Source organism: Nyctereutes procyonoides, unplaced genomic scaffold, assembly GCF_905146905.1.
Source record: "Nyctereutes procyonoides isolate TBG_1078 unplaced genomic scaffold, NYPRO_anot_genome, whole genome shotgun sequence".
NCBI classification, from domain to species: domain Eukaryota; kingdom Metazoa; phylum Chordata; class Mammalia; order Carnivora; family Canidae; genus Nyctereutes; species Nyctereutes procyonoides.
The window spans coordinates 24,922,062-24,946,264 of NW_026575140.1; the positions used below are offsets into that span (position 1 = coordinate 24,922,062).

Here is a 24,203-nt window from a genome sequence, read left to right on the forward strand (position 1 = left end):
AAAAGGAAAAGGAAAAGGAAAAGGAGGGGATCCCTGGGTGGCACAGCAGTTTGGTGCCTGCCTTTGGCCCAGGGCGCGATCCTGGAGACCCGGGATCGAATCCCACGTCGGGCTCCCGGTGCATGGAGCCTGCTTCTCCCTCTGCCTGTGTCTCTGCCTCTCTCTCTCTCTGTGTGTGTGACTATCATAAATAAAAATTAAAAATAAAAAAACATTAAAAAAAAGGAAAAGGAAAAAAAATTTTTAAATGGCACTGGTAGACGTGCTCTACACAGGTTAGCCAAAACCTTCAATTTCTACCAAACACAGTATCTCCAACTACAATAGACAAAGCATGCCTGTATATATAAACTTAAAAGCCAGCAACATTCAGTTAATAGTTTTACTTCTAAGGGGATAAAATCAAACATGGCCTAAAAACTGCACCAAATGAAAAAAAAAAAAAGCAAGAAACAAAGTTCTCCATGTAAAACAGGGATTTAGGCATATGCATGAAAAATTAATGGAAAATACGTGATATTTAAGATGAAACTGAAAAATACAGGGAACAGCCTCAGCAACAAAGACTGTGAATATAACCGCACAGTCAACAAAGAAATGCCTGTTATATTCTGTACCTACACAGTTCACAGGCAACACCAAAGGTGTTCTAAACAAATCTCTGTAAACCTTAGACCTCTGTAAAATGTTTCCATTCTAAATGATCACATATGGACCTGGCTGCGAGCTAAATGCTAACAAACAGAACTCTTTTAGGGTCTAGACTGGATGGCCAGCCTCCAGAAAGGAAGGCTCCACTGCACTCCATACACAGCTTTCTGAACACACTACCCACATCAGATGGCATTTTGTTTCTCCTCGGTCTGGGAGCTGAGCCACAGTTACCATTTTAACTCCATGATCCATGACTTTACTCTCATGAGGAGACTGCAGAGGGCAGGACTGCATGCCACGGGCAAGGTCTACAACAGTCTCCCCCTCACTTCTAGCATTGGGTCCCACACCATTCTCCCTGCCTCTTTTTACTCTGTTCTTCAAGGGGACAGACAATGCAATGATTCAAACCAACAGGCTTCCTGCGAAGAATTCAGCGTGCTGTTACTGAACAATGAACATCTTACAAATATATTCGTATAAAATGTCAGCGTTCCCACAGGGGTGGAGTAAATATAACAGTAGAGCCACAAGAGAACCACCAGACAATGCCAAGTAGTAACTAAGGGCCAAAAAAAGTCTCCGCCCCAGCCATGTGGGCACAGCCCCCAAGAGGGCTACAGACACTGTCCTGGCCCCATTCAGCAGGGGACAGAACAAGGGGACAACCTCCTCCAGGAGCTGAGAGCTGCACCCAGCCAGTCAGGCCAGAACAGAGAAGAAATCCACATGACCCAATAATAGGCACACTTGCGACTGTGTTGTAATGTGTGTGCTATAGGCATCTTGGTATGCCTATGTATGTTGAAGCAAAAGGAGAAGAGTTTATTTTAGATCACAGTTAAAATAATAAGTAAGTTTCCTACACTATGTATGTGCTAAAGCTCCCGGGGGGGGGGGGGAACGCCCTAAAATATTTAAATGAATTTTCATTCTGAAGAGACTAAAGAAATTCTCAAAACAGACTATATTACACAGACTTTTTTTTTCAGACCCTGCAAATCTAAGGGCAGAATATATTCTGCCATCCAATTGCAAATGCAGTAAAAAAAAAAAATTCAATTTCAAAAAAAAAAAGTCCAAGATGTACAAATTTGAACTGAAAAAATGAAACCTACCCTGCATAATTAAACACAGGCCTCATGCCGCAATCTTCGTAACCTACTGTTGCCATAGTGACCCCACAGCGGCACCAGCCAATTATAGCCACTCACAGAAAGCTGCCTTCCTGGGTTCTTTGTAAAAACCTTTCCTCAAGTCATCCAAGATTTGAGCCTGACAGTACATTTGTTGGCAGATTTCAAAACAATCTATTCTAGTTAAACAACTAAAAATTAAGGGTCTAAAAGGTAAAAAGTCTTGCACTGGAAGCAAAATCAAGATAAGTTGTGACCAAGATCCTAGAAATATACTTCCTCAAAGTAAGAAACATTAACTCACCAGCATGTGGAGAGTCGAACAGGTCTATAGAGTCCTTGGTGCGTCCAACGAGTGCAGGAATCACCAAGGACAGGAGCCAAATCAGCATTAACACACGAGGGGAGGGAGAAAGCCCAGCAAAGGCAGGGGTGACACCCACAGGTGTGGCACCTTGGGAAACACACCAGGTGATGTCTATACCCTCCTCACCAAGAACTTGCACCCGGTATTCTACACTATCTTCTACACCGTTTAAGACATAATTAAAAAACATGTTTTGGGATGTGATGGAGTAGTACCTATCTAGGTCACACTTGGGAAGCTCTGTCTCAAAAAGCTGCCTATTAACAAGAGATTAAGATTCTTCATTTCCCCAGAGTTTTGCTCGAAAGTGATCCCAAGTAAAGAAAATTCCGTCACCTTCTCTCTAGAAACAGCTTATCCAGACATATTGCTTTTGTCTGTTTCCATCTTTGTCTCTCAATTCCTTTAAGTTCTAAGCCAAAACAAATCAATTTTTTACCTAGCTGGCCTGTGTCTTTCAGGAATATTTTAACATGTCTAAAACTCACTTCCTAGACAAGTGTGCAAGTGTCTCAAGGAGGAGATGTGCACAAACATCCAGGCTGGTTCCCAATACAACAGGAATGCTCACAGCAAGACATCCCTGAGCTGCTTCCAGCAGCCTCCACATGCCCCACCCCTACCATTCAGCGCCCCCCAGGCGCTGTTCTGGACAGCCTCCAGCTGTAACCAGCACTCCTTCCAACTGGCTGTTACTGTCGCTGCCACTGTTATGGAGCACTTCACCACAACATCCAGTCTCTCTGTCTCTTTCATTAGAAAGACAAATATGAATGTTTCCTCTAGCCAGGAAATGTGTCAAACATGAAATATTTGAAATGAGACCTGTTCTGACTCAGCAAAGACAGACAGGTACCTGTATTCCAGGGCATCAGGTGCCCTGCAGCCAGTGAGGAGGTGAAAAACACACAAACACCCCTCCCCTAGCACCACCCTGTGTGAGAGGCAACACACAGGTGTGGAAAAATGCCTGCCACACACCCTCCCTGCCTACCTCACATGGAAAATTCTTTAAGCAATACCCTCCCCACCCAGAGGCTACCAAGCCTGTTAAGCACTTTCAACCAGGTTTTGCAAGCAAGAGAAATAAATAAATTTATTAGGGAGAGTGCTTATGGGGAACATTCCTTTTTACATGTGAAGATACACAAATGGAATGAATTGAGGGGAAAAGAGCAAAGACCTATTACCCAGACACATTAAGAAGTAAGTCTGCACCTGTGCTGAGAGATGCCCCCAAGGGCCCAAAGGAGTAGAGTGAACCCACTCTGAGAGTGTGAACAGAACTGTGCCAATGTGTAACCACCCTGTAAGAGAAATGTGCAAGGACAAAGCACCCTGTCAAGCTGGACAGGGTGATACATCTGAGGATCAACCACAAAGTTTTAGTAAAACATTCAAACCTATTAAGGGTGGGACAGAAGTTGATGGAAATTTTAAATATTTATCCAATAGGGGTGGCCTGGGTGGCTCAGTCAATTGAGCTTCCAATTCAATTTCAGCTCAGGTCATGATCTCAGAGTTATGAGATCGAGCCCCACTTCTGGCTCCATGCTGGGCATGGAGCCTGCTTAAGATTTTCTTCCCTCCCCCTCTGCACCTCCCCCAAGCCCCTTTTGCTAAAAAAAGTAAATACATAAATATGTAAATATCTTTAATTGATAATAACACGTGGATGTTTTACTAAAATAGTTACATAATTTTTGTGCTTCTGCATACAGTAGTAAAAAGACTCAGGATGATAAATATTGCTGTGCAACAAACTGTTCTGAAAACTTCCACATCAGCAGTGAGCCTAGGTGATGGGCATTAAAGAGGGCACACAATGAAATGAGCCCTGAATGTAATACCGTATGTTGGCAAACTGAATTTAAATTAAAAAAAAAGAAAGAAGAAAATGCTGTGAGCAAAAGAATTTATCAATAAGAAAATAAGTTTCACAGCCAGAGTATGCTCAAGTGCATGAAAGACCTTTGCTGAGCAAAGCAGCTGAGCCTGAATACATTCTTTCTTCCGAGGACCTGTTTTGGGGAGGGGTGCACGCTGGGATCTGCTGTCAGAATCAGCAGCTTCACCGACCACAGGGGCCCAGACCTTTCCACAATACCAGTCCATCCCTGCACTGCACCTAAAATCTGATTCGACCAAGAGCAGCAGAAGAGCCAAATGGTCTTGGCAAGCACGCTATAGCCACTGCCTCTTCTCCCAAAAGCGGGAAAAATAAAATGAAACTATTATGGACCACTTCAGGGATTTATTCGTATGTAAGATTACTTTTAAAACTTACAAACAGGGCGGCCTGGGTGGCTCAGCGGTCTAGCGCAACCTTCAGCCCAGGGCGTGATCCTGGAGACCGGGGATAGAGTCCCATGTCGGGCTCCCTGCATGGAGCCTGCTTCTTTCGCCTTTGCCTCTCTCTCTCTCCCTCTCATGAATAAATAAATAAAATCTTTTAAAAAAAACAAATAAAACTCTTACAAATAGAAATCAATTATGAAGAGTCAATCAACAGACTCTATTCTGTGCTGTCTTCATGAAGCGCATCAGCGACTGGCCTACAGAGAGCCTCTCAGAATCTTCAGAAGGGGGATCCCTGGGTGGCGCAGCGGTTTGGCGCCTGCCTTTGGCCCAGGGCGTGATCCTGGAGACCCGGGATCGAATCCCACGTCGGGCTTCCGGTGCATGGAGCCTGCTTCTCCCTCTGCCTGTGTCTCTGCCTCTCTCTCTCTCTCTCTGTGACTATCATTAAAAAAAAAAAAAGAATCTTCAGAAGGAAAGGAGCCCACAGAGGGCAAGGTCCCAGGGCTGACGGGGACACACACAGCACCACAGCACTGCTGGACCATGAGCCACTCAAGTCACATGGCATCTACCATGCAACAAGCACCTAGTCCCGCTGGCCTCCCAGGGAAAGGACAAGGCATTGGTGCACAGGCATGCACTTACTGAAGCCCTGTATCTCCCCACAGCAGGCCCAGCTCAGGGGAGGCAACAGTCATGGGCTGATTCCATCCCAGGCCTTATCTGTGCGGCTTGTGTAAGAGGCAAACAGGCTATTTGGATGCGGCACTGCAGAGAAGGCAGCAGAGCTGTTGTAACACAAACACAGAGCTAGCCCTGTGATAGGCAGGTGCGAAGTGCTTTACCAATCTGACCTCAATGAACCTTCACAGCACCTCCACATGGGAGATTCCACCATTCAATGCCCAGCTTCCTCAGCAGATAAGGAGACCCAGACACAGTCCTGCTCTGCAACCTCCTGGCCATACGAGCGGCAGGTTCATGACTGCTTCTCACAACAGGAAGGACAGGCAATACTACAGATGCGTCTGCAGCACCCACACTAGACTCAGAGTGCAAACTGACGTAGACCACCACCCTCTCTGCACCCATGGGAAGGATGGCAGCCTCTCCCTACTGGGCTGGGTCTCAGTTTAGGCTTCCGTGGAGCAAAGAATGGGAGTACTCAACACAAGGCCCAGCCCACAGTCCAGGCCCCACTGATGAGGACGCTGCAAGAGTCACCCCTCTTATCCCCCAGGCTTGGCCTGTGCCACCTCCACATGAAGGGCATGTCCAGCCATCCAGACACAAACCTCCCCCCTTCAGCCCCTGTATACATCCAGCACCAACAAACACACCTCCCACCCTTGTGGTGGATCCCCTCACTGTACTTCACTAAGATAGCATCCTTGGGTGGCCCTCCACCTGCAGGTCTGCCAACTCCCCGGTCTTCACTCCCAGGAGATCCCCTGCATGTTGCTAGCTGAGCCAGCATTTCTGAAGGCCAACAACAGGAACTGAGCTGCAGACCATGGTGCGAGCAAAGGTGGTGAGCCAAATCACAGGAGGTTTGTGTAATCTCACAATCTCTCTTCATGCCTCTGTTCCCTCTGGACTCTCTACAACTCTGAGGTAATGCCCCACCCTGTGTCACAAGTGCCGCCTCTTCTTCCTCCTAAACAAGCTGCATGCAGGCCCTCAGCCATCCTCCACAGCTAACCTGTGGAGCTCACCTCACACCTTCCTGGGACTCCATGGACTGTATGCTTCCTAAGGCCAACCCTCCTGACAAAGCCCACCACCTCGTGGCCACCGTGGGACCCTCACCAGCCATCTCTGCCAGGCTCTCCTTTCTACATCTTGTACCACAAAACAAGTTGTACATCTTCACATGTAAAACATCCTATTACATACCAAACAGTACATACTATGAGAATTATTCTGCAATTGGCTCTCTGGCCTCTCTACCATCCCACTGAGGCACCCTGCAGCCCCTACCACCTCCTAAACAGTCACCCACACTGTCCTCTCCCTGCACTGCTCAACCCTTGGTTCCCTTGCACACTTAGGCACTATTCTGTCCATGTGATCAACTCTTAATACACACCACAGAATCCATGTCAGCAGTTCCTTTCCTGATAATGCATGAGGACTGTCCCTGGGCTGAGGTGATCACTCTTTCCTTAGGCCATCACTCTGCCTTATGTTCACTTTTTTTTTTTTTAAGATTTTATTTATTTATCCATAGACACAGAGAGAGAGAGAGGCAGAGACACAGGCAGAGGAAGAAACAGGCTCCACACAGGGAGCCCGATGTGGGACTCGATCCCAGGTCTCCAGGATCACACCCTGGGCTGCAGGCGGCACGAAACCTCTGCGCCACCGGGGCTGCCCGCCCCCTTTTTTTTTAGAGATTTTATTTATATGCCTTATGTTCACTTCTGTGACATGTCTAACATCACCTAACACTTCATCTATCATACAAATGTTACCATTCCCCCATGACAGTGCCATGTCATGTGAAAGCTGGTCACATGAGCCTCTGCTTCTCTCAACCATTCTGAAGGAAGTGGCTATTTCCTCTTGCTTCGGTGGCAGTCCCAGCTGTGACAGGCACTCTTCAGTTATAAAGCAAAGATGCATTTGTTAACAGGGATCATCCTTTCTTAGGCTCCATAAAGCACCCAGTTGTTGCTTTGCAAGAAATACAGAACTGCGGGGATCCCTGGGTGGCGCAGTGGTTTAGCGCCTGCCTTTGGCCCAGGGCGCGATCCTGGAGACCCGGGATCGAATCCCACGTCGGGCTCCTGGTGCACGGAGCCTGCTTCTCCCTCTGCCTGTGCCTCTGCCTCTCTCTCTCTCTCTCTCTCTCTCTCTCTCTCTCTCTCTCTGTGTGTGTGTGTGTGACTATCATAAATAAATAAAAATTAAAAAAAAAAAAAAAAGAAATACAGAACTGCCTTCATTTGACCAGGGCCAACCATGTATCTCACTGACAGGAATCAAGCACTGTGCACACAAGAGCTTTCCATTTCAAGGTTCAATCTCAGTGTAATTTTTCAAAAGACGTTCGAACATCAATTGCACTTAAGATTTTTAGTACCAATAACATACATAACTCACCTAAGCTGACAACAGTGTGAACAGCAAGGATCAGGACCATGCAAGGGCCAGGAGCTCTAACTCCTTAGGACTGCTGCCTGCATCCATCAGACATTCCACTTCAGAGCTGTAAAATACCATACCTCTTGGAATCAATGGGAATGACAGCAATAAGTGATTTATAAAAATTGTTTTCTCGTTTATGGCAAAAGGTTCCTTAAGGGCAGGGCTTGAGTGTCTTGTTTACTTCTGTACCCAGCATCCTAGCCCAGGCCCTGGCATGAATTAGGTATTCAATAAATAGTGGCTGAAAAAATAAAGCAAAATAGAATCTGATGTGGTGAAAAGTCCCTTCAAGGTCATTTGAGCCAGGAGTTCTCATACTTTTCTAAACACAATCCATGGTGAGAAATACAATTCACACCCTGATCAGGATACACCACACCCAAGCAAATCAAAAATATTCAGAGACGGGATTTCCATACAGTATGTGTGACACACCAGTGTTTTCTATTCCATTTCCTTAAATTAAAAGAACTGGCAAGACCCACTCTTCTATGCTCTGCACTAGCCCACCCAGCCAATGACTGCCCAATTCACCCAACTGGGTACCATATTCCTAAGTTTTTGCCATACTCATGTACTCACTACACATACCATATTTTCTTTAAACAGAATAGCATTCTTTAGGGGCACCAGGGTGACTCAGTTGGTTAAAGGTAAGCCTTCAGCTCAGGTTCATCTCAGGGTTCTGGGATTGAGTCACAGATCAGGCTCCCTGCTCAGTGGGGAGCCTGCTTCTCTGCCTACTTACGCTCTCTGTCAAATAAATAAAATCTTAAAAAAAAAAAAAAATTCTTCATGTGTTTAAGTAAAAATAAAAAGCTCCCTATCCTAACACCACTATGATGAAAATGAGAACCTTTCATATATAGACACTATCCTGAAATGCACCATTTGCTCCACCCTCAAAGTTCTGTGCCTCAGCCCCTCCCTGGAAGCAAACCCTATGAGCACTCCCCTATTTCCTCCAGGTGAATGCCTGGCCCCATCCACCTCCCCACCTCGGCAGAGCTCACAGAAAGATACAGAGAAGAATGGAGGTTGGACATTCTTTCACTAGCTACCTTGACACTAGGAGAGCAACAAGCCTCTATGCCCAGCCCATTCAAATCACCCCAGGCTAGGAGTCCTATTACAGTCCTGCACATCTCCTATTCCTTCCAATGGGCTTCTGGCTGTCTGGTGTCAAGTCTGTGTCCACACCCAGGTACCCAGCATCTCCAGGTCAGGCACTGTTGCCTTTCCTCATGGTGGCCCTAATAACGAAGCACAGGGTCAGACACATAGTGGGCAGGACACCCTGCCAAGGGAGTGCAGGACAAGCTCATGGCACAGGCCTACTCCCTGACCAGTATTAGACACTGCCTGACAGAGGGAATGACCCTGTCACATTCACCCTGGCAAGCAGCAGGCACAGAAACTGAGCTGAAAAGGCTACATTTAGGTAGAATACACAAAGAAGAAAGTCTCCTGGGGCACCTGGGTGGCTCAGTTGGTGAAGCATCTGCCTCAGGCTCAGGTCATGATCCCAGGGTCCTGGGATGGGGCCCCACGTCAGAGTCCCAGCTGAGCTGGGGACGTGCTTCTCCCTACCCCCCTGCCGTTCCCCTTGCCTGTGTGCTCTGTGTCAAATAAATAAATAAAATCTTAAAAAAGAAAAGAAAAGAGAGGGGAGGGGAGGGGAGGGGAGGGGAGGGGAGGGGAGGGGAGGGGAGGGGAGGGGAGGGGAGGGGAGGGGAGGGGAGGGAGGGAGGGAGGAGGAGGAGGAGGAGGAGGAGGAGGAGATGATGATGATGCTGAAAGTCTCCAGAAATATTCAATCGCAGGGGCGCCTGAGTGGCTCAGATGGTTAAGCATCCAACCCTTGATTTCGGCTCAGGTCATGGTCTCAGGGTTATGGGACTGCGCCCCAATCAGGCTCAGGCTCTGTGCTAGGCGGGGAGTCTGCTAGTGATTCTCTTTCCCTCTGCCCCTCCCCGACTCTGCATGCAATGGCTGGCTCGCTCAAAAAAAAAAAAAAGAGGAAAGAAAAGAAAAGAAATTATCAACCACAACCATACATGGTCCAACAATAAAATCAAATACTTTCTTTAAAATTTGAATAGTAAAAAATAAAATAAAATTTGAATAGAAAGGATAAGTTAAATTAATACAAATGCTAGTGTTCTATAAAACACTCTCTATGATCTGTCAGAATTCACGCTATGGGTTCCAAATCCTGTCAAGGCATTCAAAGTCTTGGCCTAAACAAACCTATTGTGGCATCTGAACACAACTTTCCATTATCCTTTAAAAAAAAAAAAAAACTTACTGTCATATTACTAAAACTCTCAAAGCACATATCGAAATTTAAAATATAAGCTTTAGGGGCGCCTGGGTGGCTCAGGTGGTTAAGCATCTGCCTTCAGCTCAGGTCATGATCCCAGGGTCCTGGGATCAAGCCCTGCATCAGCTCCCTGCTCAGAGGGGAGTCTGCCTCTCCCTCTGCCCATCCCCCCCACCTTGTTCATGCTTGCTCTGTCACTCTCTCAAATAAATAAATAAAATATTTAAAATATATATATATATATATATATATATATATATAAGCTTTATGTGTAAGTACAAAAATACCTTTCAGGTAACATTCATGTATCATATTAAAAGCAGATATTTACCCATACACACATTCAGTGAATTTAACATTTGCAAGCAAAGATAAATGTCAAACAGTGCTGGCCTAGCAGTCCTAGAAAAACAGCACCCAGCTGAGACGCCTCGTCACCCACCATCTCTGGCATGGTCTGAGTTCGAGCAGCACCACTCTCCCCGACCTAATGCCCCGGTGTGCTGGCCCCACCGTCCCTTCATTCACTTCTTATTAGCAGCTATCAACCGGGATAAGCTAGCTTGTTATGTTCTTTGCTATTTCAAATCAGCAAATGAAAGAGAAAATCCAAAAATAGAAACACAGTAATGGAGAGAATGCAGCTATAATGGGGCCGATGTAAACAAGGTTGGTGATCTACAATTATACACATACACCATGTTGCATTCTTCCATCCTTGTAAAGAGCATGTGTATCTTTTTAAGCACTGTCTCCTGAGCAAGGTTAGTCACAAACTGAAACAGAGGGACAGATGACTTGTTCCAAGTGACACAGACAGGGCAGAGCCAAACTGAGGAGTGCAGTCCCCCTGGCCCCCAGCTGGGCCTCCCTCCACCACAGGTGCACTCCCCATTTGACATAGGAACATGTCTTCATTGCATGTTTAGTAAAGTGCATTATTTTCCCTTGGATTTCTCATAGAGGTCTAGCCATTTCTTTGTGGAGTATCTGACTTCAAGATTTGTAAACATTTATGCATCTGCCCAATGTGTCATATTTCCCTCCATGTTACAGGGAGAGTAAATGGCTGGAAATACAATGGAACAATTCTGGCTTCATCCCTATTTTCCTTTTTACCCCACGCCCAAAGAATCTATCATGTGCTTAGCTCCGATCCCTCACTGAGAGCGTGACCGAGCACTGAGCCAGCCTAGTCCAGCTCAGATGTCCCCAAAATTCTGGAAGCCAGTTCCACTTAAAGGACATGCCATAAGTTATTTTTAGTCATTAAAATTCAAATACTGGAGCACCTAGGCGTCTCAGTCAGTAAAGCATCTGCCTTCCACTAGGGTTCAAGGGGGTCCTGGGATCAAGCCCCTCACAGCAGGGAGCCTGCTTATCCTTCTCTCCCTGCCCCTCCCCCTACTTATCCTCTCTGGCTCTCTGTCATATAAATAAAAATCTTTTTTAAAAATTTCATAAACTAAGAAATTCCCCAAAACGTCGTTACATATCCCTTTTTTAAACTTAATCATAAACACAAGAGGGCCAAGAGCCAGACCCATTTTTTAGCTCCACGAAGCACTTTCTTTTTATTTTTGTGTTATTAGTTCTACATAATTTACTGGTAATTCACTGATGAACAGGAAGACAGTACCATCTTCTTGTGCTGAAAGAGTCACAAGTCATCCTAACTTGTGCTCTCTCGCTTTTCCAAGGGAAAACAGCAGGGGTTCTAAGAAAGGATGAAGGTTGATGCTCAAGAACCAGAAGGCGGTGCACACATCAAGAGCTCTACTCTGAGGGCAAGAGAGTCAGTCAGTAAAGTTACCCATAAGGGCAATTTACGAATTTTTATAGAAATTTGATGTAGGCACCTCTGGTGGTGCAGCGGTTTAGCGCCGCCTGCAGCCCAGGGTGTGATCCTGGAGACCCAGGATGGAGTCCCATGTCAGGCTCCCTGCATGGAGCCTGCTTCTCCCTCTGCCTGTGTCTCTGCCTCTCTCTCTGTGTGTGTGTATCTCTCATGAATAAAGGAAAGGAAAGGAAAAGGAAAAGGAAAAGGAAAGGAAAAGAAAAAAGAGAAAAAAAGAGAAAATAACAAAAGAAAGAAAAGAAAAGAAGAAAAGAAAAGAAAAGAAAAGAAAAGAAAAGAAAAGAAAAGAAAAGAAAAGAAAAGAAAGAAAAGAAAAGAAAAGAAAAGAAAAGAAATTTAGGGGCACCTGGGTAGCTCAGCAGTTGAGTGCCTGCCTTCGGGTCAGAGCATGATCCCGGGGTCCTGGGTTCGAGTCCCGCATCGGGCTCCGTGCATGGAGCCTGCTTCTCCGTCTGCCTGTGTCTCTGCCTCTGTGTGTCTCTCATCAATAAATAAATAACATCTTTAAAAAAAAAAAGAAAAGAAAAGAAATTTGATGTAGAATGGGGCACCCAGGTGGCTCCACTGGTTGAGCCTCTGACTCTTGAAACCAGCTCAGGTCATGATCTCAGGGTCTTGAGATTGAGCCCTCTGTCAGGCTCAATGCTAGACATAGAGTCTGTTTGAAATTCTCTCCCCCCCGCCGCCATATGTATAAACATATGAATGTACACATATGTGTGCACATATATATACAGGTATGTATATGTATTGAAAACTTGAAATTTACTTTTAAAGAAATTGGAAAAGATAGAGGTGATCAAGTTAATCACTTCATCTTCTTCTTAAAATTCCTTTATATATATCTCAGAGATAAAAGTCATCAGAAAGAAAAAGTTAGAACATCTGAATGACCCAAAGTATAATTCTGTGCCAAAGGAGCCTGAGAAAATTCCAAAGCATGTGTCAATTCTATAGCACACAACCAACTGCCCTAAAACCTAACAAGCATTAATGCACAAGGGCCAAAGTACACGACATAGCAGAAATAAATCAAAATAAATCAGAAATCAGGGATGCCTGGGTGGCTCAGCGGTTGAGCATCTGCCTTCGGCTCAGGACATGATCCCAGGATCCAGGATCGAGTCCCATATCGAGCTCCTTGCGAGAAGCCTGCTTCTCCCTCTGCCTATGTCTCTGCCCCCACTCCCCTCTCTGTCTCTCATGAATAAATAAATCTTTAATATATAAATAAATCAGAAATTATTGCATGACGCTAGTCAGAAAAGTGGAAGCTGACTTATGCAAGGTCCTCACTATTAGTAATACTCTGAATGTCCTCTTGAGATCCAAATGCCAGAGGACAGAAAAATAAAGCCTGTAGGCCAGAAGCGCAATGTCGCGCAATATCCTGAAGGCTGATGAACCCCAGAGGTTCAGGGGGAGTCCAAGCCAGATCTCACTCCTCTTTAGCCTTTCATTTGAAACTTCCTTGCAAACGTGTGTCAGCACTGCACTCCCACAGGAAGCACCTGCAAAGAGCACCTACCACATGGGAGAACATCCATGCTGTCATCTTCCATGATGTGTGCATCTCAGAGGATGTGAGGCAGGGGTGGGAGAAGAAAGGGCCAGGGTATGTAATCCTCTAAGCAAGGGTCACTACACTTGTAGTTAACATGCTGTTTCCCGCGGTTTACTCCAGACCCACCCCCAGGGGATCTAGCAGTGGGGTGCTGGGCAAGAGTGATGGCAGTGGGGAGCACATCTGTAAGTGAGGAGGAAGTAACCCTGAGCAGAGGCGGCAAGGTACAGGGCTGGAGCACATACATGTATGCTGCAATCCTTGACTTTATTATTATTTTTTTAATCCCTGACTATATATATATATCATATATATATCTTATATATATATATCTTATACATATATCATATATCATATATAAAAGCTGCCTATTAACATGGGATATATATATATCTTGGGACACCTGGGTGGCTCAGTGGTTGAGTGTCTGCCTTTGGCTCAGGTCGTGATCCTGGGATCGAGTCCTGCATCAGGCTCCCTGCCTGCTTCTCCCTCTGCCTGTGTCTCTGCCTCTCTCAGTGTGTCTATCATGAATAAATAAAATCTTTAAAAAACAAAATAAATTTGTGTGTGTGTGTGTGTGTGTGTGAATAAAATCTTGTTCTCTGGGGACAGGCACCCCAGATTTTGTAAGAGGACACAACAGCCCACCCCGGTGGTACTCTCTATAAGGTGAGTAAACACAGGATTGCCAGTTTCTGCTGTGAACACCTCAAGGTTGCTCAGAACACAGCACTTTTATAACTGGAGAAGGGAATTTTTCCATTTTGTAAAAAAGTAAACAAAAACGTCAGACACAGAGACATAATGAAAAAATCACACGGAGGGAGTATGGCTGGCTGGCTAGAAGGACAACTTTTACAGTAACAACCAAGCCCACCAGGACCAAACCCACACCTACTGGTCTAGAAGTGTTTAGATCTTCCATTTAAATCTAATAGATCCACATTTAAATTTTTAAAGTTTTATTTTAAGTACCAAATCCCCTCACTTTCATATTTATTGCTGATGAGTGCTTATTCATGACCCTACAAAACTCAAATCCTGTCTCATGGTTACCATTCCCAGACTCTCTAAAACCTAGTACTTGGGATCCCTGGGTGGCGCAGCGGTTTGGCGCCTGCCTTTGGCCCAGGGCGCGATCCTGGAGACCCAGGATTGAATCCCACGTCGGGCTCCCGGTGCATGGAGCCTGCTTCTCCCTCTGCCTGTGTCTCTGCCTCTCTCTCTCTCTCACTGTGTGCCTATCATAAATAAATAAAATTTAAAAAAAATTTAAAAAAAAATAAAATAAAACCTAGTACTTACATGAGTACTCCTAAACTCCTAATTTCTCTGAATTGTCAGGATAATCTAAATTCTTGAATATCTTCCCAAATACCATTACATCTTACTTAATTAAATATCACCCATAAATTAAGTAGCTTAATATCAGCCATCAACATGACTGCTGAAAACATAAACTTGCTGTGATCTCTAGTCCTGGTTTCTGTACAAAGTCCAGCCGGCTCCCATTCACCATTTCACCAACCATCTATGGCTATTTTCATGGTTCAATGGCAAAGTTGGGTACTTGGAACAGAGACCTATATATGGCCCACAAAGTCCAAAATATTTACCACCTGGCACTTTACAGAGAAAGTATGCTAGCCCCTGGCCAACATGCAAGCCCAAAGCTTTATACACTGGATAATGTGCTGCTGCTTTTAAATGTGTTTAAAGATTTTTATTTTAAAAGTTAACTATAAAAAAAAAATCAAACCCCCAGGGGTGTCTGGCTGGCACAGTCGGTTACGCATGTTACTCTTGGTTTCAGCTCTGGTTGTGATTCTGGGTCCTGGGATCAAGCCCCACGTGGAGTTCGCACTCAGCGTGGAGTCTGCTTCAGTTTCTCTCTCCCTCTCTCTCTGCCCCTTCCCATTCTCTAAAATAAATAAATAAACAAACAAGTAAATAAATATTTTTTAAAAACCAAAAACCTATAGAGGCAGAAAATAGACTAGTGATTCTCTGGGGCTGAGGACAGGAACAGAAATTAACTATTAACAAGTGTGAGGGATCTTATTGGGGTGACAAAATGTTCTAAAACTGGATTAAGGGTGTTGGTTTCACAATTCAGTAAACTTCACTAAAAATCACTAATTATACATTTTACAGATAACTGTTACAAGCCAAAATGCATTTCCTGGGAAGAGTGACTGCCTACCACTAAGGTACCACATAGAAAAAGTGTTACTAACACTGGTACCAGGTACTTCAAAAAGTATGGCCAACCAAAAGGACGCAATAGAGATGTTTTTTAAATAAAACTACAAAGTGTACTTTCATGAGCATGGATATAAATGGGAAGACATGAAGACAACACAATGTAGAGAGAACATCATTAAATTATCACAGGAGATACAGCCACGTTCCTCTACCATATAGTTATTTACCTGTCCAAAAGAAGAAGGGGCGGGGGGGGGGGGGGTGGAGAGAGCCAAATCATAGAACACGTGACTGGGGACAACACTGCTGAGTGACCAGAGTGGGGCTCTGGAGCCAGCTTGCCCAACACCAGTGCTGCCACTCATGGCCTGTGTGACCCTGGGCATGTGGCCCAGCTTCCCTGAGCCTCAATGTACTCACCTGTGCAACAGGGAGAAGAGGCCTGTGCCTCGGGGGTACCAAGATCAAATGAGTTCATCTGGTAAAGCACACAGGACAGCACTGGCACTGAGCTCTGTGTTGGCAACAGTGAGTAGAAATGATAAGAAATGATACACTCCCTAAACTCACATGGGGAAGGTGTTTTACAAAGAGCCTGCAGGCCGACCACCAGAGCAGATGACAAGAGTGCTCTGATCATCAGAGATGTGAAGAGCTGCTTTTTCAATCACTGAGTGTGAAAAGTCCTGCCCTGCAGGGGCCAGAGATCACGACCTCTGCAGGCCTGCTGCTCAACAGATAAGGCTGAGCACAGATAAACAGAAAAGCCAGTGAAGCCAACCTTTAGTCCAGCATCAAGGCCTGCATCTACAGGTGTAAGAACCTGACTCACAGTTTGCAAATCTTACACCCTGACCCAATAGATAAGGGAACCATAAGAAAAAGCAAGTTCTTAGAACTATACTAAAGCCAGTTAAGGGGCCCTGGGTGGTTCAGTCGGTTAAGTATCACTCTTAATTTCGGCTCAGGTTGTGATCTCAGGGTCCTAGGATCAGGCTACACAACCAAGACCAGCTCTGTGATCAGCAGGGAGTCCGCTTATCCCTCTGCCCCTCCCCCTTGCCTGTTCTGTCTCACTTGTGTGTGTTCTCTAAAAAGAATAGATAAATCCTTAAAAAAAAAAGACCAATGTCATATGATTCCATTTACATGTAATGTCCTGAATAGACAAATTCACACAGAACGAAAGCAGATTTAGTGACTGTGAGCAGGAGCACAAGCAGTGGCTGTTTAATGGGTACAGGATCTCCTTCAGGAAGTGAAAAATCTTCTCAAAGTAGATGGTGGCAATGGTTGCACAACAATGTGAAAGCACTAAAGGCCACAGAATTGTACACTTTAAAATAGTTAGCATGGTGAATTTCTTGTGCTAAATTTACCTCAATTTTTTCTTAAAAAAAAAAAATCATGCTGTGGGAATGAGACTCAAAAGAGTACCTCCTGTGTGATTCCATTTATGCAAAATTCTGAAACAGGCAAAACTAACTCAGAACAAAAGAAAATTGGTGATTGCTTAGGGTGAGGCTGGAGCTGGGGGGATGGTGATTAAGTATTACAAAGGGACTTTTGGGGGTAACAGAAATGTTCTAAATCAAAATTTGCTGTCAGTGCAATGGACTAATACAACTCTAAAAATTCACTTAACTGCAGATTTTAGCAGGGGCACTGTTACTGTCTGAAGCATACCTACACAAATGTCACCAACACACTCACAAGTACCTTAGTGATAATCATAAGAAACACACGAACAGGGAGCTCAGTGAACCATGAGAAACGACACATAAAGGTTTGACATGGGATCACACCAAAGGACAGAGGCCATGAGCCTCCTGGTGAAAGCCTGTCAGCTATCGTAACCAGTGCAGCTAGGAGCCTGTGTGTGCCAAGTCTGTTGGTGCAGTCACCCTTGGGCTCTCAGTGTGGCACCATTGCTGAGAAGTGACCAAAGGAAGAAAGTGATGATAAAAGAAATGTTTTCTAAAATTATTAAATTTTTAAAGATTAATCAAAGTAAAATTTAATCCATTATTTTCTTCAAAAGTCTTCTTCTTTCTTCTTGTAATACTTTAGCACACATTTTATGTACTTCAGATACGTGGGTGCCATTTCTTAGGAAGCACAGACTGTACATGAAAAAAAACTTTTTTTGCAGTGCTTTCATTTACTTTACAGTTCCACTGTAAGGCTAAACATTACCCTGGCATGTTCAAACATCTTCCACTAATCATCTCCAAAGCTGCTGGCTACAAGAACTTGCTTCATTACACAGCAGGTCTTTAAACACAAAAATCCAAATTTGTCTTACCTAAGGTAACAAAACTTGATTTAAATTCTCCAAAAATGAAATAAGCCTACCTTATTTCTTTTTTAAGTGAGTGTATCTTTTATATCCTAAAAATACTTCCTATCCATCCAAAACCATGGCTACAGCACCAGCCTTGACCCATTTGCACCAATCACTGTCTCTAGACTTTCTCTAATCCAGAGTGAACAAAGCAGGGTCTTTGAGACCCAAAACCACCGTCATAATGGTTTAAGAGAAACTGTCTGTCCTCTTCTTGGAGTCAGCATTTATTTGCAAGGAGGGTAAAAGTGCTGGTGCTCCAGACAAGTCAAGGCAGAAGCTCCAATCCACCAGAATAGCAGGTACCATGTTCTTCATCACCATCCAATCATAATTTTAAAACATCAGTGTCAAGTGCCTGGGTGGTCAGTCAGTTAAGCATCCAACTGTTACTTTTGGCTCAGGTCATGATCTCAAGATGGTGGGAATGGGCCCCATATTGGGCTTCATGCTAGGCATGGAGCCTGCTTAAGATTCTCTCTCCCCTTGTGCCATCCCCTACCATCGTCTCCCTTTCTAGATAGATAGATAGATAGATAGATAGATAGATAGATAGATAGATAATAGATACGTAGGTAGGTAGGTAGGTAGGTAGGTAGGTAGGTAGATAGATAAAAGCAAGCCAGGGCACAAGGGTGGCTCAGTCAGTTGAGTGTCCGACTTGATTTCAGCTCAGGTCATGATTTCGAGCTTGTGGGATTGAGCCCTATGTTGGGCCCCGCACTGCAACACCTGCTTGTGATTCCTGTCCCTCTCTCTTTACCCCTTCCTCCCACTCGTTCTCTTGTGCTATCTCTGTCTAAAAATAAACAAATAAATAAAAGCCTAGCCCACCCCCCAAAATAACAAGAAATAAAATACCACTGTCACTGAAGACTGCTCTGGATTAATTAGCAAAAACTAATTTTATTAAATTTCGACACAGGAGTACAAATCCTTTTAATACTCTGTGACAAGGGATCCCTGGGTGGCGCAGCAGTTTGGCGCCTGCCTTTGGCCCAGGGCGCGATCCTGGAGACCCGGGATCGAATCCCATATTGGGCTCCCGGTGCATGGAGCCTGCTTCTCCCTCTGCCTCTCTCTCTCTCTGTGACTATCATAAATAAATAAATTTAAAAAAAATAAAAAAAAAAAAACTCTGTGACAAAACCAAAGAGAGCATAAAGCACACCTGCTGAAGGGCAAAGTACATCAGTTCTCAGGGGCAAAGTATTTGGGTTTGAACTCCAATTTGTTATGGAAAACCCAATTTTACTTGAACAAATGACAAACCGCAGTTATTCAAGCAAACAACTGTTGATATTTGTCAACTATAAAATCTGAGCTTTCAAGCAAAAATATTAAAGTTTCAGGAAATTTCTATCCCAGCTTCCACTTTGACCAAGGTGGAGTAAAAAGGGACTAGATCCACTATTGCCCTCAAACTTGGACAAAAAGTAGGAAACAATGATTTTCAAGACACTGACATCAAGCAACAAGGGAAGTGATCCTTGAGATGAAAACCCTGCTACAGCCCACTGCACAGGTAGAGGAGACTCAGGCAGGCCATGGCCTCCTTAACCAAGAGGGATGTTGCTGGAATTCCAGGCAGGCCAGACCAGCTTGACTGGGCAGTGAGAGTGCAGGAGAGACCTGCACAGACATCTGTAAAACCAGCCCTGGACTAAAAGCTGCTCTAGATCTAACAAAGCATGAAATGAGTAACTAAAACAACCAAACTGCTTCAAAGTGGCTTAACTACATCCAAAAACAAAGCCCAAGGATATTTACAGCAATATAAAAATATCCAATGACAAGGTAAAATTAACAATGCCTGGCAAGCCATCAAAATTTATCCAACACACAAAGAAGCAGGAAAATGTGAGCAACAGTAAGGAGAAAGACATCCACAGACCAGAAGTGACACAGATAAAACAATTAACAAAGGACATGAGAGCATTCTATATATTCAAGAAGCTAATGATTGTAAGCATACTAATTAGATACATGAAGGTCTAAAAGGAACCCAGGTCACACTTCTTGAAATTAAAACTACAGTATATGAGGTAAAAATTTGAGACAGGGCAGCCCCAGTCGCTCAGCGGTTTAGTGCCACCTCCAGCCCAGGGCCTGATCCTGGAGACCAGGGATCGAGTCCCGTGTCAGGCAGCCTGCGTGGAGCCTGCTTCTCCCTCTGCCTATGTCTCTGCCTCTCTCTCTCTGTCTCTCTGTGTCTCATGAATAAATAAACTTTAAAAAAAAAAAAAAAAGAATCTAATGTTCAGGGGTGCCCAGGTGGCTCAGTGGTTAAACAACTGCCTTTGGCTCAGGGTGTGATCCCAGGGTCCTGGGATCGAGTCCCACATCCAGCTCCCCACAGGGAGCGTGCTTCTCCCTTGGCCTATGTCTCTGCCTCTCTCTGTCTTTCATGAATTAAATAAATAAAATCTTTAAAAAAAAAAAGAATCTAATGTTTATCCACTTGGGTGCTATTAATCTTGTGATTAAAAACTTTTACAACCAAGTGGATTTTTTTAATTCCATTTATTTATTCGTAAGAGACACAGAGACACACAGAGAGAGAGAGAGAGAGAGAGAGAGAGAGGGAGGCAGGCAGAGAGAGAAGCAGGCTCCATGCAGGGAGCCCAATGTGGGACTCGATCCCGGGACCCCAGGATCACACCCTGAGCCGAAGGCAGGCGCTCAACCACTGAGCCACCCAGGCGGCCCATCTTGGTATTTTTAGCTGATGGAACACTTGGGTCTGTCACAAGCTTCACTTTACAAGCAACCTCATTAGCACCAGCTCAACCATCACAAATACTTCGTCTCCCTGTTATTCCAGAGCAGCGTTTAGTTCACATTTAATTCAAAATTAATTCCTGAAGTTAGCTTGAATGCATGATGATTGTTATTAAGGAGTAACAGCTTTCTCCATAAGGAAATCATTCATCCCTTCTGTACACATCCATGCATGGGGGGGGGGGGTGCTTCCTGTCCAGAATGCAATTATGCTAAGATCAATGCTATCAGATCCAGTGCTGGACTATATCCTTTTCATCTAAAGTTCTTAAAGTGAGAAATATTTTGGAAAGAATACACCCATAACAGTACTGGAAAACAGAATGATATACCAGATCAGATGGATGAATAACCCAAACCAAGAGAAACCGCAGAGCAAACTATACAAAAAAAAAGAAAGAGCAAAGTCAAAACTGCTGCAAAGCTAAAAGAAAGCTTCAAAAACCGAAATCAATTAATTCAAGCAGTTCCAAATTCATGTCATAAGACAGGGATCAGCAAATGGGGGCCAGGAGGCAAAAATCTGGCTGAATGAACCTTTTTTTATACGGTCCACAGTCTATGAATGGTTTTACATATGTACTTGATTGAAAAGGAATATTTTGTAACAAGTGAAAATGACATGAAATTCAAATTTCATGAAATTCAATTTCAGTGTCAATAAATAAAGCTTTATTGGAATACAGCCAGGCTCATTTGTTTATATATAGTCTATGGTCCTTTCCTGAGTTGAACAGGTGGTCCACAAAGTCTAAAATATTTACTGTCTGACCCATCACAGAAAACTTTTGAAAGATGAACTCAAAAAGATAAGTCTGCATCTTGAAAGAGCTACTTAATACTGAGCAGTATGAAAATGTCCAATCCAAACCCTAACAAATAATTGTGAAATTTCAGACTCCCTCAGATACATAGAAAATCCTGTAAGTTTCCATAAAATCCTAAAAGATTACCTACAAAGGATTATGAATCAGATTGACCTTAGACTTCCCTCAACATCAGATACCACGTGTCACAGAACAGGGATTGGCAAAGTTTTAATGCAAAGGGCAAGAGAGCAGCTGTGTCCCTCTGCTGAACCCAATTCCTGCCCACACACCTCAGTAGAAAGCTTGCAAGGAGAACAGCTGCTCTAGCAGGTGGGTGATCCTAACTCTTCCTCCACGACTCCATAGCAAGACAAAGGAAAATCCCTTGCCCCAAGTATCTGGCAACAACCACATGATTCTTGTTTACTCCCAAGATTTCACGTCTACAGAAAAGCAGCCTACTCAGCTGCAGAGTCACCAGTCACACTCTGAAAAATGTCAGGATGCTGACAACAGGGACCAGAAGAATGAGGTTGTATCAGCATAAACGCAATACCCTGTCTAGAAAAAGATGCTTGTAAAACCTGCCCCACTGGCCATAAGGCAGTCCCATCATGTTAATATATGAAGAACACATTCACTCTCCTTTCTCTACTGGCACAATTCTGCTGACAGTTCAATTCTCTGAAGAAGAAATTATTCCCTCATTTATCTAAAACCTGAAAACCTTACTTCTTAACCTCCCTGCTAATCTTCACTTTGGTCATTAGTAAAACAGAAATCCGGACCACACAAGATCATCGGGGGGATGCAGAGTACCTGGCATGCATACAATTAACTATCTGACAAACATTAGCATAGTGTTGGTTAAAAACTAAATAAATTTTTAAAGCAAATCATACTGACATAGGGCGGGGGTTACCTGCTCTCTAAGATTAGGAAAGCCAGAACAAGTCCTCACTTAACATTCTAATACCGATAAATTCAGCACAAGGCAGGGACCAGATTAGAGGAATGGTGCCGGCACTTACACAAAGCCATGGACAGCTCCTGTTCACACCCACCTGAGGCATGCATCCCTCCATGCATACACACATGCACACACTCAGATATGCCATCAATCACAGCATCTCAGGATAAGTGAGTGTTTATGAACGTCAGATAAAACTGCATTACCCACTATCCATGTTCTCTAACACTTCACAACACTGTTACCAGGAAACCTAGCAAGGAGGATCTGCTGATTCAGTGAATGTTAACCTGAAAAGGAAAACTAAAATGGAGAACTAAACATTTGTTAGGACAGTTACAACAAAAATGAGAGGATCTTGGTGTAAGCCACTAAGACGGCCATGAGCCACAGTAGACTGTATATACAAGGCACAAATTCTTGCTCTTACTTATCCACACCTGTGGGTACTGGAATCTACTTCACATCCCACAATCCCAGCGGGCCTTGGGACCTGTTTGGAGCAGCAGAACGAGTCAGAAGTTAAGCTCTGGAGGTCATATGGCTTCTGCTCTTGCTCCTCCACTGTTCCTAGGAACACAGCAGCCACCACTGCATGGGGAGCCCAGGCCTCTCTGCTAGGTGATGGCAGGCACATGGCCCAATCACCCACCAGCCAACCAGCTATCAAGACAGCTAAGTGGGGGGAAAAAAAAAAAAAAGACAGCTAAGTGGGGCTTTTTTTTTTAATTTATGATAGTCAGAGAGAGAGAGAGAGAGAGAGAGAGAGAGAGAGAGAGAGGGAGGCAGAGACATAGGCAGAGGGAGAAGCAAGCGCCATGCAGGGAGCCCGACGTGGGACTTGATCCCAGGTCTCCAGGATCACGCCCTGGGCCAAAGGCAGGCGCTAAACCGCTGCGCCACCCAGGGATCCCAGCTAAGTGGGTTCTAACTCTAGAAGACAAATTTGGTTTAACAGTCAAAAAACAATGTTATTCACAGTATTAACAAACCAAAAAAGTAGGAATGCCTGGACGGCTTAGGGATTGAGCATCGCCTTCGGCTCAGGGCATGATCCCATGGATCCAGGATCGAGTCCCACATCAGGCTCCCTGCATGGAGCCTGCTTCTCCCTCTACCTGTGTCTCTGCCTCCCTCTCCCTCTCTCTCTGTCTCTCATGAATGAAAAAATAATATCTTAAAAAAAAAAAAAAAGTAGGGACATCTGGGTGGCTCAGTTGTTGAGCATCTGCCTTTGGCTCAGGGCCTGATCCCAGGATCCTACACCGAGTCCCACATCGGGCTCCTTGTGGGGAGCCTGCTTCTCCCTCTGCCTGTGTCTCTGCCTCTCTCTCTCCCTGTCTGGATCTCTCATGAATAAATAAAATCTTAATAAAATAAAAAATAAAAAATAAAATAAAATAAAATAAAAATTAAATTAAATTTAAAAATTAAAATAAATTAAATTAAAATAAATTAAGAAATAAAATAAAATAAAATAAAATAAAATAAAATAAAATAAAATAAAATAAAATAAAATGAAATGAAATGGTTATGGGGGTGAGGGAGGCACCTGGGTGGCTCAGTCAGTCAAACACCTGCCTTCAGCTCAGGTCACGATCCCAAGGTTTTGGGATCCAGTCCCACATCAGGCTCCCTGTTCAGCAGGGAGCCTGCTTCTCCCTCTCCCTCCCTCTGCCTGCCAACTCCACCTGCCTGTATTCGAGCTGTCAAATAAATAAATAATAAATATTTTTTA

At 44.2% G+C, this 24,203-nt stretch overlaps 1 protein-coding gene across 7 annotated transcripts in view; it reads right to left on the reverse strand.

Annotated features, from left to right (window-relative positions):
- Positions 1–24,203, reverse strand: part of ANKRD11 (ankyrin repeat domain containing 11) — a 190,788-nt gene that overhangs the window by 134,211 nt on the left and 32,374 nt on the right. Inside the window, exon 1 of one of the 7 annotated variants that reach the window (XM_055306994.1) lies at positions 7,564–7,649. The exons of the other annotated variants lie outside the window; for them this stretch is intronic. The gene's annotated coding sequence lies outside the window, so the exon portion shown is untranslated. Of the gene's footprint in view, positions 1–7,563; positions 7,650–24,203 lie in introns of those variants that run through there. 7 annotated transcript variants of the gene reach the window in all.